Source organism: Muscardinus avellanarius (assembly GCF_963383645.1).
Source record: "Muscardinus avellanarius genome assembly, chromosome: X".
NCBI lineage: Eukaryota > Metazoa > Chordata > Mammalia > Rodentia > Gliridae > Muscardinus > Muscardinus avellanarius.
In genome coordinates, this window is record NC_137792.1 from 42,498,617 (window position 1) to 42,519,698 (window position 21,082).

The following is a 21,082-nucleotide window of genomic DNA, read 5'->3' on the forward strand; positions in this document are numbered from 1 at the left end:
TTTGTACCAGCTCTAGATTCTAAGATAATGGGTTACGCAGAAAACAAATGGTGTTAGCTGAACAGAGCAAGCCCCAAGATTAAGCCAATATACCAATCTTAAAATGCAGTGTCAAGGAGGCTATGAGGGTGGGGTGACATTGATAGATGGTCCCCATAAAAGCCCCATCATTCATTCAACAAACATTTACCAAGTGCCAACCACAAAGTGCTGTTGATGCAGAAATGACCAAGGCACAATTTTCACTAGGAGCTGATTACAATGTTGTGAGAAACACAAAACATCTGATTGGGGCACTCAACCTCCAGGCTTATCCCTCCTACATTTTTAGAACAGAGTCTCACTAAGTTGCTGAGTTGTCCTTGAATCTGATCCTCCTGTCTCAGATTTCCAAGTGCTGGAATTACAGGTGTGCACCACTGCACCAGGCACATTTATCTGATTGCATTTCATTGTAATCAACAATGGGAATCACAATGTGCAGTGGGTAGTAACTGATCAAAATTCTTTGCTTGGAGGGCCATGCGTGGTGGTACACACTTGTAATCCCCGCGCTTGGGAGGTGGAGACAGGAGGATCGTGTAGGTTCGAAGCCAGCTGCGTTGGCTTAAGAGACCCTATTTCCAAATAAGAAAAAGTATAAAAATAGGTCTGTGAGTGTAGCCCAGAGGTAGAAGGGTTTGCAGGAACCCCAGTACCACGCACGCGCGCGCGCGCGCGCACACACACACACACACACACACACACACACACACACAAACATTCTTTGCTTGGCCAAACTTTTAAGCAGACTTCAGAATCTTCTGGTAGGCCCACCTGTGCATTTCCCTATAAAATCCAGTTTTAGTAAAGAACTCTGCTGAATCAGTTTAGTAAGAAGATGCCATCCTGAATATCTGACCCCTTTCAGTAGACAATGTTATTCCTCATCCTGCAAAACCCTCAGGTGATGTTTGGAACACTGGCTTGCCTTCACTGAGAATCATATGAGAAGCCAGGCATGGTGGTACATGCCTTTAATCCCAGTACTTGGGAAGCTGAGACAGAATGAAAAGTTTTAGGTTTAAGGGCAGCCTCAGCAGCATAGCAGGACTCTTGGCAACCTACCAAGACCCTGTTTCAAAACAGAAAATAAAATGGAGTTAGGAGTGTATCTTGGGCTCAAACCCCAGTACCAGAGAGACAGAGAAAGAGAGAATCCTATTAGATCACTTTAGCCAGAATCCCTCTTACCCATGATGTTTCATGTTATAAATGTCTCTATTCAGCCAGGCGTGGTGGCACACGCTTGTAATCCCTGTATTTGGGAGGCTGAGACAAGAGGATTGAGGTTCATGGACAGCCTCAGCTACTTAGTGAGACACTGCAACTCAGTGAGACCCTGTTTCAAAATAAAAAAAGAATAAAATATAGGGCTAGGGGTGTAGCTCAGAGGTAGAATGCTCCTGGATTCCATCTCTAGTACTGCAAAAAAAAAAAAAAACAGAAGTGTTTCCATTTCCATTCTATTGAGACTAGAGTTGCCTCCTGACAGCACTTGTCCTGGTGTGCTAGACTTCTCCATTCACTGGTGAGGGCAGTAAGTCAGTAAGTGACTCCCATTAGTGCCCAAATTAGAAGCATGCCCTACCATGGACCCTAGAAAGTTTGTGTTGGCCTCTTTTCTCATGCCCATCAGGGGGTTGGTACCTGCCATAGGATGTTGAAAATCCTTTTCTCTTTTAACATAATAGAATAAAGTAAACAAAAGGGACTTCAGGTACAAACTAGACTTTGCTTATCTATCTACAAATCCAGCAGACAGTACAAATATAAATTCAGAAAAAATTCCATTCAGTCTATTTATTAACTTCTCTTTGCTATTGTTGGGGAAATGGATTATTTATTTAGCGTTGGGAAAATGAAAAGATCCTATCTGTTAAATGTCATACACACCTTGTACACAATTCTGCTAAAAACAGATGTGCTTCGCTTACCTGTAAAATTAAAACTTTCATAATGAAAGTCTTGGGTCACTATTTGATGTCTTTCAAAACATGCAGAAAGCACAAAATGAGATTTTTTTTTCTTATAGAAATAGGAGACAGTTTTCTTAGACTTGTTTCTACAAGATTATCCATCACTGTCGCCAGTGAGGAAAAAAATGTTAAAATGTCAGCAGGTCATAAAAATCAGAATTTCGAAGTGTGCAAAGAGAAGAATGTCTCTCTAATTTGGAAATATATGGAGAACTAGAGTGGAGAAAAGAATTACAGTAAAACATAAGTTTATTGGCTATTCCTCTAAAACTGAAGACCTTTGAAGAGGATGTAGGGAGCTTAGAAAAGAACAGACTGACTACCCCATGCTATTCCATGTTATGTGAAGATTACAATGATAAAAACGAAAATATTTGGCAAAATAACTAATTTGTGGGAAATAAGACTGCTTTCAAACAAAAAACAGATATAGGAAAAGATAGCAATATTAATGATTTCTTCAATAAAACTAACTCAATTGGAATCCAATCTTAACTTTGCAAAACCAATTTCCCTCTGCACATTCAGAACCATTTTCCCTAAGAAAGATAGGTTTAACTTGTGATGATATTCAATATGCTTTGGAGTATTAAGAAGCGTGTGAAGACATGGATAATCTATATGATGAAATTATGGATGCAGTAGGCCTGATTGACAGACAGCTAGTCTATCAAATAATCCTGTAAGTGCAAAGTTGTTGGATATTCTTATAAGTCTAAGTTGTTGCTAGTATACAAGTCACAAGTATTCAAAGCTCAAACCTCGTTATTGAGAGGCTATTTAGCCTTGTGTTATCACCTTAGACTGACACTAGGAATCAATATAATGAGGGCTTGATAAGAGCAGATCAACAGGTCAAAGTAAATTTTACATTTGATTGTATATACCTTTAGCATGATGAAAAAGAAAAAAACTGAGCCAGGCATGGTGGTGCACACTTGTACTCCCAGTACTTGGGAGGCTGATACAGGAGGATCACAGGTTCATGGCCAGCATCAGCTATTTAGTGAGGCTCTCCATAACTTAGTGAGACCCTGTTTCAAAATAAAGAACAAAAATAGGATTGGGGGTGTAGCTTGGAGGTAGAATTCCCCTGGGTTCAATCCTCAGTACTGCACAAAAAGAAAGAAGGAAAGCAAGCAAGCAAGCAAGAAAGAAAGGTCTCTGTCCTGAAGTCTGAAGGCAATTTAGAGTACTATCATAAAAAAACCCAGAAAGAGTAAAAAATCTTACATCATCATGGGACCAAAAGAAACATGTCAATAGTATTTTTAAAAACAAAGCAAATACAGCAAGAGGTATCACAATACGTGACTTCAAATTATACTAGAGTTATAGTAATAAAGATAGCATGGAATTGGCACAAAACCAGACACACAGACCAATGAAACAGAATAGAAGACACAAAAACAAATCTACACACTTGTAGCCAGTTGATTTTTTACAAAAATGCCAAAAACATACATTGGAGAAAAGACAGCCTTTTCAACAAATGGTGCTGGGCAAATAGGTAATTCATTTTTATTAAATTGAAATTAAAATTATACCTCTCACCCTGCACAAGAGTCTATTCAAGATGGATCAAAGAACTGGAATTTAGGCCAGAGATTTTAAAGATACTTAAAAGGGCATAGGTCCAACACTCCAATATACAGGCACAGGTAGAAACTTCTTCAGGAATACCCCCAAAGCTCAAGAAATTAAAACAAGAATAAATGTCATGGCATAAAACTAAAAAGTTTCTGTTCATTAAATTAAGCCATCAAGACTCTAAAAAGAGAGCCTACAGAATTGGAGAAGATTGTTGCCAGCTAGTCTTCTGACAGAAGACTGATATCTAGAATATATAAAGTACTTAGGAGACTTACCACTAAATCAAACAAATAACCCAACCAAGAAAAGGGCAACTGAACTAAATAGACACTTTACAAAAGAATAAATACAAATGGTCAATAAATATATTAAAAATGTTCAACATCATTAGCAATCAGGAAGATGCAAACCAAAACTACATGGAGGTTTCCTCTGACCCCAATTAAAATTGCTATCACCAAAAAGTGAAACAACATAAATGATGGTAGGAATGTAGGAAATAGAAACTCTTCTACAATGTCGGTTAGATTGCAAATTAGTACAGTTGCTATGAAGATCAATGTGGAAACTCCTTAGAAAACAAGGAATTGACCAGCTATACTATTCCCGGGTATATTTCCAAAGGTACTGAAATCATAATATTATAGTGATACATGCATATTCATGTTCATAGCAGCACAATTCACAATAGCCGAATTTGGAACCAACCTAGGTGTCCATCAACAGATGAATGGATTACAAAATTATGGTATAGACACACAGTGAAATTCTACTCTGCAATAAAGAAGAACAAAATGATGTCATGTACAGGAAAATGGATAGACCTGGAGAACATTCTGTTGAGTGAGATTAGCCAGTCACAGAGAGTGAAGGGTCATATATTTTCTCTCAGATGCAGAAGCTAGGGAGGAATCAGGATACAGGAGGGATGTTAGATAATAAAGGATACATTCCAGTGGAGTAAGGGAGGTGGTCTAATGGGAAGGGGAGGGGAAAGAAGAAGAATCAATGAAGGAATGACTTCCATGGACATTATGTACATATGTGAGAATCCAACGCCAATCTCAATATACTGTATGGGGAAGAGGGGATGGGGAGAGAGCTAGGGGAAAGCCCACCAAGTTGCTGTACGATTGTATGTCACTATCACTCTAAACTACATTATAATATGAGACTATAATGCATAATAGAAGTATAAAAATAAGCCGGGCGTGGTGGCGCACGCTTGTAATCCCCGTGCTTGGGAGGCAGAGACAGGAGGATCGCACAGGTTTGAAGCCAGCCTCAGCTGGTTTAAGAGACCCTGTTTCCAAATAAAAATATAAAAAATAGGTGTCTGGGAGTGTAGCCCTGAGGTAGAAGGGTTTCTGGGAACCTCAGTACCACCAAAAAAAAAGAAGTATAAAAATTAAAATATCAAATACAGGTAATATCTGTTTAATCACTCCTATTGTGTTTGTTTTCCTTTAAAAAATGTCATGCCAGTATGATGGCAGACACCTGTATTCTCTGTACATGGAAGGCTGAGATAAGAGGATTGAAGGCTCAAAACCAGCCTCAGCCACTTAAGGAGGTCCTCAGCAATTTACTGAGACCCTGTTTCAAAATAAAAATAAAAGAGTTAGCTAGGGTGGTGTCACATGCTTATATTCTCATCATTTGGGAGGCTGAGACAGGAGGACTGCAGTTCACAGAGAGCCCTTTGCAACTCAGTGAGACCCTGTTTCAAAATAAAGAATAAAAAAAAATAGGACTGGGGGTGTAGCTCAGAGATAGAATGCCCCTGGGTTCCATCCTTGGTACTTAAAAAAAAAGCTGGGGTGTAGCTTGGAGGTAGAATGTCCCTTGGTTCAATCCAGTGTCACACACACACACACACACACACACACACACACACACACACATCTTATATTCATGTACAAAGGGAAATACACCAAGTGACGTGTGCATGTATGTTTGTATCACTTGGTTTTTGTTTTTGTTTTGTTTTTTTACCCATCTGGGGATGGAACCCAGGGGCATTTGACCTCTGAGCTACATCCCCTGTCCTATTTTTTATTCTTTATTTTGAAACAGGGTCTCACTAAGTTGTGGAGGGCCTCACTAAGTTCCTGAGGCGGTCTGAGAACCATGATCCTCAGTTCTCACCCTCCCAAATGCTGGGATTACGAGCATGCGCCACCACACCCGGCTATTTGTATCACTTTGAATCTCACTATGATATCAAGTTACATTGCACCAATAAAAGTATAAAAAAGGAATACTGAGCCGGGTGTGGTGGTGCACGCTTGTAATCCCAGCATTCAGGAGGCTGAGACCGGAGGATAGTGGTTTGCGGACAGCCTCAGCTACTTAGTGAGGCCCTTTGCAACTCAGTGAGATCCTGTTTTAAAAATAGAAAGACTAAAAACTAGGGCTGGGGGTGTAGCTCGGAGGTACAATGCCCCTGGGTTCCATCCCCGGTACCACACACACACACACACACACACACACACACACAAGAATACTGAATAATTAGTTGGTTGTGGTGGCACATGCCTGTAATTCCAGTACTTTGAAGTCTAAGACAGAAAGATTGTAGTTTTGAGGCCAGCTTCAGCAACTTAGTGAGGCCCTCAGCAACTTAGCACAACCTTGTTTCAAAATTTTTAAAAATGGTAAAATAGTTTGGCTGGGCGTGGTGATCCCTGCTCTTGGGAGGCTGAGACAGGAGGATCACACAGGTTTCAAGCCAGCCTCAGCTACTGAGTGAGGCTCTCAGCAACTTAGTGAGACCCTGTTTCCAAATAAATGATATAAAATAGGTCTGGAAGTATAGCCCGGAGGTAGAAAGCCTCTGGGTTCCACCCCCAGCACCAACAATTTAAAAAAAAGGTGGTTTGGAGGTAGAATGCCCAGGGTTCAATCCCCAGTGCAAATAAAAAATAAAAATTAAAAAATAAAATTAAAAAGAAAGGAAGGAAGGAAGGAGAACATCTAGGATACTGTTGATGTTTTGTTGCCCAGGAATAATGATTTCCTCTGTTCTCTGTGGCAAACAGTGAGGTAGAAAGGGAGCTGGTAGCAGGGAAGACATGAGACTAAGATTTTCACTCACTTGTTTCCAACTCACACCTATCTTCCTTCTATATCTGTCTCACCAAGAGGCATATCTTCAAACAGACTGATAGCACACACCTCTCCACGTTGTGGAAAGGATTAGCTTCAAGCATATGTGTAGTGCCCACACATTGTATACCCTATGCCTATTGGCTGGATAGGAATCAATACTGCTAGAATGAGGCCCTTCAACACCCAGATCTTTGCCTTTCTTGCCTTTTGCAATAAACAGCAGTTGATACCACTTTACATATATTAACACATTTTAACCATCTCCACAATCTTAGGAGTTAGGCAGTATGGTGTCCATTTACAGGGAATCCCTAAGCCTAGTGTGATGGCACACACCTGTAATCTAGTACTTGAGAGGCTGAGACAGGAGGATCACAGGTTTGAGGCTGGCCTCAGCTACCTTAGTGAGGACCTCAACAACATAGTGAGTCTCTGTTTCAAAATAAAAATAAAATAAAATAGGGTCGGGTATATAGCTCAGTAATAGAATGCCTCTGGGTTCAATCCTCAGTAGGATAAATACATATATGTACATAAAAAGGGCTGAGGTGTAGCTCAGATGTAGAACATGTTTGGGTTCAATTCTCAGTACCAAAACAAACAAACTAGGCAACCCATTATGTATTACCTGAGGCACAGAGAGGTAAAGTGACCTTACTGGAGCCATACAACTTGTGATGGAGTGGCTGTTGGAGCTTTAGCAGTCTGGCTGCAGTCTGTTCTCTGGGATAAATGCCCAATATGCTCAGAATTCACTCCTAGGATATAGTAGAATTGGTCATTGCTCCCACTTCAGGAGCAGAAGCATAAGACTGCTCAGAGGTCCCCCAGTGTCATGTTAGTCTTTTCTAGGCCCATGGGTTTGGTTCCACTGCCACTGCTGCCCATTGCCTAGACCATGGTTAAGTTTGGGGCCCTGCACCTGCTGGGAGGGAGAGAGCCTCAGAGCATCAGTCCTTTACAGCGAGAAGTGTGGAGGGAATGAGACTATGGCTGGGGAAAATGAGACCAAGACTGAGAAGATGAGCTGTTGGAAGTGCCAGATCCTTCCTAGGGTGCCTGGGGTCTGCCCTTCAGTGTTACAGCTCCCCTCACCTGAGCAATGAACACAGAAATAGATGAAGATGCCAGTGCCAGAGGCTATCTTGCAGCACTTATATGGCTTTGGTCACAGTGACACACCCTACAGAGTTACAGGGCTTCACTCACCCCCTTGGGCCCTGGAGCTGCCCCTTCCTGGTCTTTAGCAGTGTCCAGCCTGTGGGCAGGGGAATCTTTGCTGTGGGACCAGAAATACTGCTGGCAGCCTGGCCAGGGCTGGGGTGGGGATAGGCCCTGAATGGGCCTCTGAGAGTTGCTAGGCAAAACTGTGCCTAGACAGTGAGTGTAAACTCTTTCCGGGCCTACACATCTTTCTACGTGCACAGAAGTTGGCCGGGATATTTAGCTCAGGAGAATGTGTGTGTGTGTGTGTGTGTGTGTGTGTGTGTGTGTGTGTGTGTGTGTAAGGGTATGGAGTTTGGCAAAATTATGTCAACCCAAAGACCTGATATTATCAGGCACATAATGAGGCTTTCTTCAGAAAGAGAGCCATTTACCCAGCATAGTGGCCCAGGCTTGTAATCCCATCACTTGGAAGGCTGAGACAGGAGGATTGAGCAAGTTTGAAGCCAGCCCCAGCTACTTAGGGAGGCTATCAGAAACTTAGTGAGACTCTGTTTTCCAAATATAAAATAGGTCTGGGAGTGTATCCCCAGGGGTCAAAAGCCCCTGGGTTCTGTCCCAGTACAGAGTACAGAGAGAGAGAGAGAGAGAGAGAGAGAGAGAGAGAGAGAGAGAGAGAGAGAGAGAGAGAGATTTAATAAAGTCTGTGTACTAGCTGGCCATGGAGGTGCATGCCTGTAATCCTTAGTACTTGGGAGGCTGAGATAAGAGGATGGCAGGTTCATCTCCAACCTCAGCAATGTATTAAGAAACCCAGCAACCCAGAAATAAAAATGTACTGTGGGTGTAGCTTGGAGGTAGAATACCTCTGGGTTCAAATCCTAGTATCACAAAAAAGTCTACACAAGTCAAATAATTTTCAACAACTGCTTGGGGTAGCGCAGTGAGCCAGTTAGACAGTTGTAGCCTCTACTTGGCCTGGAAATCTCTCCATGAGCTTTTAAAAGTCTTTCTAAAAGTTCAGAAGCCAGACTGAATCCTTTCCCCACACCTCCAGCTCTGTCTAAAAGAGCTTTCTGCCTCATTAAACTATAATCTCCATGCCAAGATCTTCTTTGTACATTTATTTACAGGTAATTTCAGACAAATGATGGGAAAAATAATAAAGGATTTGTGTCTCAAGTATATAAGGAACTTTCACAACTCAATAATAAGAAGACAAATAACCTCATTAAAACAAACAAAGAATGTGAATATACAATTCTCCAAATAAGATATGTGTATGGCTAGTAAGCACATGAGAAGATACTTGGGCAACATTAGCCACCAAGGAAATCCTGCATATTAAAACTACTTCATACCCATCAGGATGACTGGAATCAAAAATTGTGGTGATTGTGTATATATATATATACACACACATATATATGATATATATGTATATATATGATATATATGTATATATATATGTGTGTATATATGTGTGTATATATAATATATATAATATATATATTAAACCTAGCAAACCGAGCATATTTTTGTGGCACTAGCGACTGAATCCAGGAACACTGTACCCTGAGCCACATTCCCAACCAGTTTTAAATTTTATTTTGAGTCTGGGTCTTGCTAAGTTGCCCAAGCTGATCATGAACTCTTGTTCTTCCTGTCTCAGGCTCCTGAGTTACAGGAATTATAGGCTTGGGCCACTACGTCCGGCTTGAATTGCACACTTTAGACAGTCACATGTTCTGTGAATGATATATCAATAAAATAATTTTTAAAATCAGGGATAAGATAAATGAAAAATATTTAACTTAATCCAAATAAAAATGAGTAGTAGGTCATTTTTGACCATCTGAGCACATGTATCACACACACACACACACACACACACACACACACACACACTGCTCTTCCCACTCTCCTGTGTCACCTACTCTAAGTCCCAGCATATATAGTAGGTGCTCAAAAATGTTTGTCGAATTAATGTGAATTAATAAATATAATTTATACCTAAGAATGAGTATGTTGGGGTAGGCAAAACGGGTAATATCATAACCAGAGGCTGTCTACTGGGGGAGGGGAGAGCAGGCGGCCATAGATGGAACATGGAGTGTGCGGGCTTGTCTCAAGGTCTTTCTCTGCATATACTTTATCAGCCTGGCAGACAACTGCTTTCCTGAAATCCAGGGAAATGCTCCCATTTTCGGTTTGCCTCCACCTAGATTCAGTTACCACTTCCTCTCCAGTCAAATCCCTTTCCTTATTAATTGATCATTCTATGTTCCTCCTAAGGTCTGGTCCAATATATTTTCCTCTTTTAATCCCACTAGCTGGATGATTACAGTCCCACCAGGCCAGAGCAGCTCCTAAAGCTCATTGTGAGGTAACCACCTTCAAGCCCCAGATGTATTTAAGCAGAGAATGAGATCTACTACTGGAGATTTTGGAGAGAAAATTTCTGTATAAGATCCCATCATATACTTTACATAGTCAACCCTTTTTCCTTTACAAAGTTTCGGTTTCCTCCTCTGTAAAATGGGTATATGCATGTGCACATATGCCTCACAAATTTTCTCCCAAGTCTCAGTTCAAAGAGTCACTATTTGGAGGCGACCCCCTTTCCACCCGGAAGGATCCTGTGGTCCAGGCCTCTGGTCCCGACCCTGGGCGGGTGGGCAGGCGCTGGCGGGGCACCCTTCGGCGACCCCCTTTCCACCCAGAAGGACCCTGTGGTCCGGGCCTCTGGCCCCGACCCTGGGCGGGTGGGCAGGCGCTGGCGGGGCACCCTTAGGCGACCCCCTCTCCACCCGGAAGGACCCTGGGCGGGTGGGCAGGTGCTGGCGGGGTACCCCTAGGCTACCCCCTTTCCACCCAGAAGGACCCTGTGGTCCGGGTCTCTGGCCCCAAACCTGGGTGGGTGGGCAGGCGCTGGTGGGGTACCCTTAGGCGACCCCCTCCCCACCTGGAAGGACCCTGTAAAAAAGGGAAATAAAAGAAAAAAGGAAATATCGGAGAGGGGTCAAGGAGGCTGTGGCAGATGCCAGAATACTGGAGATGCAGACAAAACTTATCCAAATGAACTGGAATTATTGGAAAAATTCCCCGCTAAAGAGGACTGCTTCTTCTCTACATTGTTAAGAATCTTGGACATCACCTGTAAGGAGAGAGACTTTAGCGAAGACCAAGGAGAAAGGTGGTGCTGAAAGCGGTCTCCACATTGGCGGTGGAGACTTGTATCCAAGAGAAGCAGAAATCGGAGCCTACCAACCTTATTTTTTTTTTTTTTGAGAAATTACACCAAAATTTGAATGCTACTGCCGTGCATGCTTAGGAACACTGGACAACATTCAGAGTGGAAAAAGAGCTTGGGAAAGATTTGAAATGGTAGAGACAGTGGCAATGGCAGTGGCCAGTACTCAGGGGAGGCAGAGATCAGATGCATTACACCTGGAACCTTTGAAGTAATGACCCCAGAGGCAGAATGCTACCACCACGCACCCTCGAGAACATGGGACAAATGGTTGGGTGAAGAGGGTGCTCAGATTAGAGCCTGCCGAGGGGTGAGGCCAGTGATGGACACAGCAAAGCTGGGATTGGAGCCTGTCGTGAGACAAGGCCAGTGCTGGAGCCTCTGAGGCCGGGATCAGAGCCTGCCGAGTGGTTAGACCGGTGCTGGGGCCAGTGAAGCCAGGATAGGATCATGCCGTGAGGCAAGGCCGGTGCTGGGGCCTTCGAGGCCAGGATCGGAGCCTGCTGAGGGGTTAGGCCAGTGCCGGGGCCAACAAGCCCGGGATTGGAGCCTGCCATGAGGCAAGGCCGGTACTTGGGCCTCCGAGGCTGCAATCGGAGCCTGCCGAGGGGTTAGGCCGGTGCTGGGGCCAGTGAGGCCAGAATCAGAGCCTCCTGTGAGGCAAGGCCGGTTCTGGGGCCTTAGAGGCCGGGGTCGGAGCCTGCCGAGGGGTTAGGCCGGTCCCGGGGCCAGCAAGGCCGGGATTGGAGTTTACCGTGAGGCAAGGCCGGTGCTGGGGCCAGCATGGCTGGGATCAGATCCTGCTGTGAGGCAAGGCTGGTGCGCTGGCCAGTGTGGCCGGGATCAGAGCCTGCTGAGGGGTTAGGCTGGTGCCGGGGCCAAGAGCCGGCATCGGAGCCTTCCGTGAGGCAAGGCTGCTATTGAGGCTTCTGAGGCCAGGATCGGAGCCTGCCAAGGGGTTAGGCCAGTGCTGGGGCCAGTGAGGCCGGGATCAGAGCCTGCCGTGGGGCAAGACTGCTACTGAGGCCTCTGAGGCCAGGATCGGAGCCTGCCGAGGGGTCAGGCCGTTGCCAGGGCAGCATGGCCGGGATCGGAGCCTACCGTGAGGCAAGGATGGTGCTGGGGTCTCCAAGGACGGGATCAGAGCCTGCCGAGGGGTCAGGCCGGTGCTAGGGCCAGCAGCCGGCATCAGAGCCTTCTGTGAGGCAAGGCCACTATTGAGGCCTCCGAGGCCGGGTTCGGAGCCTGCCGAGGGGTTATGCCTGTGCTGGAGCTAGCGAGACCGGCATTGGAGCCTGCCGTGAGACAAGGCCGGTGCTGGGGCCTCTGAGGCCGGGATCGGAGCCTGCCGAGGGGTTAGGCCGGTGCTGGGACCAGCGGCCGGTATCAGAGCCTTCCGTGAGGCAAGGATACTATTGAGGCCTCCAAGGCCAGGATCGGAGCCTGCCGAGGGGTTAGGCCGGTGCTGGGGCTAACGAGGCTGGGATCTGAGCCCGCCAAGAGGCAAGGCCGGTGCCGGGGTCTCAGAGGATGCGATCAGAGCCTGCTGAGGGGTTAGGCCAGTGCCGGGGCCAGTAGCCAGCATCGGAGCCTTCCGTGAAGCAAGGTCGCTACTGAGGCCTCCGAGGCCTGGATCGGAGCCTTCCAAGGGGTTAGGCCAATGCCGGGGCCATCGGCTAGCATCGGAGCCTGCCGTGAGGAAGGCCAGTGCTGGGGCCTCCGAGGCCGGGGTCGGAGCCAGCTGAGGGGTTAGGGCAGTGTCGGGGCCAGCAAGACCAGAATTGGGGCCTCCCATGAGGCAAGGCCACTGCTTGAGCCAGCGAGGTCTGGATCAGTCCACGGGGTAGCCAGGCCACAACTGGGGCCATCAAGAGTGGGATCGGTACTTGCAACGCGGCATGCATAGAGAAATATCGCAGAAAATTAAAACCAGATGCTTCCCTAATCAGCAATAACTAGGAGGAAAGGGGCAACAGGAAGAGGTCGAGCTATAGAAAGGGCCCTATAGTGATGCAATTAAGGTGACCAATCAGAGGGTATGGAATAGGGGAGGATGGAGCCTCTTTAAAAAGCAGGAGGTAGCCGGGTGTGGTGGCGCACACTTGTAATCCCCGCGCTTGGGAGGCAGAGACAGGAGGATCGCCCTGGTTTGGAGCCAGCCTCGCTGGCTTAAGAGACCCTGTTTCCACATAAAAATAGTAAAAAATAGGTCTGGGAGTGTAGCCCATAGGAGTGTATCCTGGAGGTAGAAGGGCTTCCAGGAACCCCAGTACCACAAAAAAAAGCAGGAGGTACATAAACATATGTATCAAAGTTAATCACCAAACAAGCATGGGATTGAGGAAGGGGGAGGGAATGGAATGGGGACTGGATGAAGGCTAATTGGATGATGTGTGCTTGTATATTCTCTCAAGTCTTGTATTCCAATGTGATGTGTGATTACAATGCACCAATAAAAATAAATTAAAAAAGAGTCACTATTTGGAATATACCTACAATATGAAACTTTGTATTTTCAAGTCAATAATATATCAAAGATTCAGAAAGGATGTGGAACTAAAAAAATGAATAAACAGAGCCAGGTGTGATGGTGCATGCTTGTAATACCACTATTTGGGAGGCTGAGACAGGACACAACCAATCTTCCCTACTCAGTGAAGCCCTCCACAACTTAGTGAGACCATGTTTCAAAATAAAGAATAAAAATAGGGCAAGTGGTGTAGCTTGGAGGTTGAATGCCCCTGGGTCCCATCCTCAGACCTGAAAAGAGAGAGAGAGAGAGAGAGAGAGAGAGAGAGAGAGAGAGAGAGAGAGACTGTTTCAAAAAAAATAGGACTGGGGATATATAGTTCAGAGGTAGAGTGCCCCTTGGCTAAATCCCCAGAACTAAAAAAAAGTATTGGATTACAATTCAAGTTATAAAATTCATGAATCCATGCTGATATGAATATTTTATTTTAGTTTTTGTGGTATAGGAATTGAACCTAGAGGCATTCTACCTCTCAGCTACACCCCAACCGTATTTTATTTTTTATTTTGGAACAGGGTCTCAATAGATTGTAGAGGACATCCCTAAGTTGCTGAAGCTGGCTTTGAACCTGCAATCCTCCTGTCTTAGCCTCCCTCCCAAGTCCTAGAATTACAGGTGTACACCAGCTCATCTGACATATTTTTTATTTATTTTATTTTTTGGTACTGGGTATTGAACTCAGGGGCACTCTACCTCTATACTATAGCCCTAACTATATTTTACTTTTAATTTGAAATAGAGTGCTGTTGACAATCCCAGTATATTGCTGAGGCTGGCCTTAAACCTGTGATCATCCTGTCTCACGCTCCTCAGTACTGTGATTACAGGCATAGACCATTGTGCCAAGTTACAAATATTTGATTTTTTGTAGAGCTGAATATAAAACCCAAGACTTGATACATGCTAGGTAAATGATCAGTCTACTGACCTATATCCCCAACCTTTAAATAAAGAATTTAAAAAGTCAATGAGAAAGAAGGAAAAAACATACCCTACAAAATGATTCCAATTTACATCATATATGATTCCTTCTGGAAAGTAGAGTTGAATGATCTTCTCCTTGAGTGTGGGCAGGACATAATACCTTGCTTTAAACTAATAACCCTCTAGAATAGAAATGTGTGTAAGAATGTAAACAAATAACTATGGTAGAGGTACCTTGGTTAGGTATTTGCAGTTTATAAGTAACGAGGATATCATATATCCCCAATGCTATGTGTTGAGATGGGCAATTGACCTCTGTGACATTCTTTTCCCAAACCCATAACCACAGTCTAGCTATGAGGAAAATATCAGACAAACTCTAATTGAAAGGTTCTACCAAACAGCTGTCAAGTTCTCTTCAAAATTACCAAAGAGATGAGAACCAGGGGAAAACTTGAGAAACTGACAAACCAGAGGAGACTAAAGAGACATGCTGACTAAATGCAGTGTAGTATTCTGGATTGAGTTCTGAGACAGAAGAAGGCCTTTGATAGAAAAGTGATAAAATATGCCGGGGCCAGCAAAGCCAGGATTGGAGCCTGCCATGAGGCGAGGCAAGGCCAGTGCAGGGGCCTTCGAGGCTGGGATTGGAGCCTGCTGGGGGGTTAGGCCAGTGCTAGGGCCAGCGAGGCCAAGACTGGGGCCTGCCTTGAGGCAAGGCCGGTACAGGGGCCTTCGAGGCCGGGATTGGAGCCTGCTGAGAAGTTAGGCCGGTGCCGGTGCCAACAAGGCTGGGATCGGAGCCTGCTGTGAGGCATGGCCGGTTCTGGGGCCTCAGGCTGGGATCAGAGCCCACTGAGGGGTGAGGCTGGTGCTAGGGCCACTGAAGCTGGGATCAGAGCCTGCCGTGAGGCAAGGCCAGTGCTGATGCCTCCGAGGCCGTGATCAGAGCCTGCTGAGGAGTAAGGCCGGTGCTGGGGCCAGTGAAGCCGGGATCGGGGCCTGCTGTGAGGCAAGGCCAGTACAGGGGCCTTCGAGGCCGGGATCGGAGCCTACCGAGGGGTTAGGCCGGTGCCAGGGCCAGCAAGGCCGGGACTGGGGCCTGCCGTGAGGCATGGCCAGTGTTGGGGCCTCCGAGGCAAGGATCGGAGCCTGCCAAGGGATGAGGCCGGTGCTGGGGCTAGCAAGGCCGGGACTGGGGCCTGCCATGAGGCATGGCCAGTTATGAGGCCTCCGAGGCTTGGATCAGAGCCTGCCGATGGGTGAGGCTGGAGACTGGGCCAGCATGACAGGATTGAAGCCTGCCATGAGGCAAGGCCAGTGTTGGGGCCTCGGAGGCCGGGAATGGAGCCAGCTGAGGGGTGAGGCCAATCCCAGGGCCAGAGAGTCTGGGATTAGAGCCTGCCATGAGTCAAGGCTGGTGCTGGGGCCCCTGAAGAAGGGATCGGAGCCTCCCAAGGGTCAGTGAGGCTGGAACCGGGGTCAGTGGGGCAAGGATTGGGGCCTACCATGAGTCAAGGCCGTTGCTGGGGCCAGCAAGGCCAGGATCAGAGTTTGCCAAGGGGCAAGGCCGGCGGCGGGGCCTTCAGGAGCAGGAATGGAACTTGCAATATGGCATACACAGAGAAACATCACAGAAAATAGAAAATCAGATGCTTTCCCTGATATTCAAAAACTAGGAAGAAATGGGTAATGGGAGGAGAGCTAGTTGAAGAAAGGGCCCCATGGTAGAGCAGTCAAGGTGACCAATCAGAGGGGATGGGATGGGGGAAGATGGAATCTCTTTAAAACACATGATGTACATAAACAAATGTATCAAAGTTAATCACCAAATCAAGCTTGGGATTGAGGGAAGGGGGGGGAATTTTGACAGGGACTGGATAAGGGCTAATTGGATGATATAGGCTTGTATACCCTCACAAGTCTTGCATTCCACTGTGATGTTTGACTACAATGCACCAATAAAAATATATTAAAAAAAGAAAAGTGATAAAATATAAATAAAATCTATAGTATAATTAACAATAATGTCCAATGTAGATCACTCAATTTTTATAACTAGTGTTAACATCAGAGAAAACTGAATGAAGGCAGAGGTGAATTCTCAGTACTATCTCTGCAACTTCTAGGCCAAACTAAAATTATTTCAAAATAAGTTAATTAAAAACTAAAAAAGAGCCAGGCATGGCGACACATGCCTGTAATCCCAGTACTTGGGAGGCTGAGACAGGAGGATCAAGGTTCGAAACCAGCCTCAGAAACCTAGGGAGAGCTTCATCAACCTAGCAAAACCCTGTTTCAAAATAAAGAATAAAATAGGGCTGGGGTGTGTAGCTCCTGGGTTCAATCTCCAGTACCACAAAAATAAATAAATAAATAAATAAAGCAAATAAAGCAAATAAAAGGAATAATCTCAAGATTTAAGAAACCTAATTGGGGGGGGGGTAATAGGGATTGAACCCGGAGGTATTCTACTTCTAAACTATACCCCCAGCCTGATTTTATTTCTTATTTGGAAATAGTATCTCAGTAGGTTGCTGAGAGCCTAAATTGTCAAGCTGGCTTTGAACCTTCAATCCTCCTGTCTCAGTCTCCCAATTAGTGGTATACAAGCATGTGCCACCATACCCGGATTAAGAAATTTAATTTTAATCATCCATCCAAGATTTTTGTAGCAGTTAAGAATGGAAACTCAGCTCTGTTGCTTACTCATGTAGGACATGAGTTAAGTGACTTAACCCTTTTGTGTTTGATCTTACTTTAAAATGAAGGTAACACAGCATGTTCCCAAGGTGTATGGCTGGTGTGGCCATGGGATCTCCAACTGCATGCAAGAGTAACCTGAAGAGACTTTGACAGCTTGGGTTAGCACAACACCTGCAGCTGCCACTCGCCTGTCCTATAATGTTAGTAGAAAAAAAATATAAATAATATGAAGGTAATAGTAGCAATCACCATCCAGGCCTGATAACCCATTCTTGTAATCTCAGTACTTGAGAGGCTGATACAGGAGGATTGCAGAATCAAGGCCAGCCTGGGAAAATTAGGGAGACCCTGTCTCAAAAAAAATAGAGCTGGAGATGTAAATCAGAGGCAAAGACCCCTGGATTCAATCCCTACTACCCCTCACACACACACACACAAAAAAAAATTGGTAGCAACTACTTCATGAGTCAGTACAAATTTAGCGCTTGTTAATGGGTTAATATTTTAAAGTGCTTATAACAATGTCCAGCAACTTTATTTTTTTGAAACAGGATCCCACTAAGTTGTTGAGGCTGGTCTCAAACTTGCAATTTTCCAGTCTTAGCCTCCCAAGTACTAGGATTAGAGGTGTGTGCCACCAGGCCCAGTTTAACTAGCAATTTAAATGCCATGTATTACAGTTTGTATCTTAAATGTTCTCCAAAGGCCCATATGCTAAAGGGTTGATTGCCAGCCTTTGGCACTATTGGGAGGTGGTGTACCCTTTAAGAGGAGGGACCTAGTGGACGGAAGTTATGTCATATGGGGAATGGTTTTAAGGGACGTTGGGACCTGAGCCCCTAGCTCTTTCTTTGCTTCCTCACCATGAGATGAGCAGTTTTGTTCCACCCTGTTATCCTCACCATGATCTTTCAAACCATAGGCCCTAAAACAACAGAGCTAAAGTGATCATGGAAGAAGCCTCCAAAATCATGAATACCTAGGGGCATTCTACCTCTGAGATGCACCTCCAGCCCTATTTTTTATTCTTTATTTTGAAACAGGGTCTCACTGAGTTGCAGAGGTCCTAAGTAGCTGAGGCAGGCCACGAACTGCGATCCTCCTGTCTCAGCCTCCAAAATGCTGGGATTACAAGTGCGCACCACCACGACGGCTTCCTCTTTTTAAGTGAGTTATCTTAGGTACTTTGTCATGGTGATGGAAAGCTAACTAATACAGTGTTTGTTAAATAAAATATCAAGTTATACTGCTATAGTAAACCCTGGACAGGTCTTAGGTATGTAGCAGAACATCATAAACCTCCATCAGAACACCTCCCCAGTGGACTCAGGTGACATATCCATAATACAATTTAGAGCTAGTATAAAACTAGTATCGTGTTGGGCAGGTGGCACATGCCTGTAATCTTGTACCTGGGAGGCTGAGACAGGAGGAACACAGGTTTCAGGCCAACCTCAGCAACTTAGACCCTGTTTCAAAAAAACATGAAAAGGGCTGGAGGTGTAGCTCAAAGGTCAAAGCCCCCTAGTTTCAATCCCCAGCACCAAAAAGAAAAAAGTAAAGAAAAGAAACTAGTATCCTTCACAACTCCAATCTGGTGATCAGAGGCTCTACTTGGGGTGTTTACGTCCTAACCCTACCCTGTTCCCCTTCACCCTCCCCATATATGTTGGTGAGATTGAGAGTGATACCTTCATATATGGATATGACACTATTTGATCTGTTTCCTTCCTTGACCCTCCTTTTCTCCCCTCCCTGGAGGCTCCTTGCGCTGTTCTCTGGTTTCTCTCCAGAGGAGCTACTTTTTTTTTTGGTGGTACTGGGGTTCCTAGAAACTCTTCTATCTCCAGGCTACACTCCCAGATCTATTTTATATTTTTATTTGGAAACAGGGTCTCTTAAGCCAGCAAGGCTGGCTTCGAACCAGAGTGATCCTCCTGTCTCCACCTCCCAAGCGCAGGGATTACAAGCGTGCTCCACCACGCCTAGCTGAGGAGCTACTTTTGAATAGCAGATTCCCTTGGGGACCCCGGTGATAGCCTGTAAAATCACTGTAGATAATGGTATGTGAGAGAGAAACCTACTAGACACTGGCATGCCCACAGAAGTATTTCTATTCCTTCCTACACATATTTTCTCAAGTTTCTTTCATTCTCCAGTATGTTTCTTTTTTACCTACGATTGAGACTTTTCCCTTTTAGCACCTGGGCCTACCCCAGTCTTTCATCTGGACTCCAACCAAGCTCTTGCTCATCTTACCTCTACAATATGCTGCTTTCTACTTTTCTTTATCTCCTTAGAGCAGGCACTGCCCTTATAACCCTCAGAAGCCCGAGCTTCTCTTGCCGCAGCAAGAGGAAAACCAACAATTAAATGTTCAAGCTAGAATATAAAAGCCCACTTCTCATTTAATTCATCAAATGCTTCCTAAACCCTGTGCTGGGATGGGGAAACTGGAGGAAGAAAGAGTTGAGTCATTGCCTTAGGAAACCTACAATCCTGAATCAAATTCATGACATTTTCCTTTGGTGGTAGGAGGAAAAATGGATCCAGGAAAGAAACAATTAAGACTTTGATCTTATCAGTAATGTTTTCCTTTTTTGTTGCAACAGATTGAACCCAGGAACACTCTATCCATGAGTTACACCACCAGCCATCTGACAGGGGGTGGGGGGAGAGGTAGGTTCGTTCTGCCTCTGCGCTACACCTGCAGTTCTTTTTATTTTTTTATTTATAAACAGAGACTCACTGAGTTTCTGAGGCTCACCTATAATATGTGAACTTCCTGTCTCCGCCTCCCAAGTACTGGGATTACAGGTGTGCATCACTTCAGTAAGTAATGTTCTTTTACACATAATTTAATTATCTGAGAAAAATGATAAAAAGTCTTCAGACAGCATAAATGTGAAGCAAAAGTATGTGTGAGGGGGAATGTTGTTAGAAGAACAGAGGGGGGAGCTGGGCGTGCTGGCGCATGTTTGTAATCCCAGCGCTTGGGAGGCTGAGACAGGAGGATCGCACAGGTTTGCAGCCAGCCTCAGCTACTTAGTGAGGTTCTCAGCAACTTAGTGAGACCCTGTTTCCAAATAAAATATAAAATAGGTCTGGGAATATAGCCCGGAGGTAGAAAAGTCCCTGAGTTCCACCCCCAGTACCACCACCACCAACAAAAAAAGAACAGAGGAGGGAAAGGAAGGAAGGAAGGGAGGATGGAAGGGGGGAAGGAAGGGAGGAAGGAAGGAAGGGTGGGTAGGTGTGTGGAGCCTAGAGAAACCAGAACATAGGGCTGGGGAAAGAAAGAAATAGTAAGAGAGAGAAAGATAAAACATTCATCCTTTCCCAAATTTCTCCATTTTTAGTAGATTCTAGTCTCTCTCTCTCTCTCTCTCTCTCTCTCTCTCTCTCTCTCTCTCGTAGAATGGGGGTGGGAACCCTGTGGCATTTTAAAACTGAGCTACGCCCCCAGCCCTCTTTTTTATTTATTTTGAAACAGGATCTCATTAAGTTGCTGAGGGCCTCACTAAGTAGCTGAGGCTGGCAGCAAACCTGTGATCCCCGTCTCAGCCTCCCAAGTACTGATATTACAAGTGTGTGCCACCAGGCCCAGCTCCCATCTCAAATTTTTGTTTGTGTGTGGTACTGGGGGTGGAACCCAGGGGCTTTCTACCTTCAGGTTATACTCTCAGACCTATTTTATATTTTTATTTGGAAACAGGGTCTCACTAAGTTGCTGAGAGCCTCACTAAGTAGCTGAGGCTGGCTGCAAACCTATGCGATCCTCCT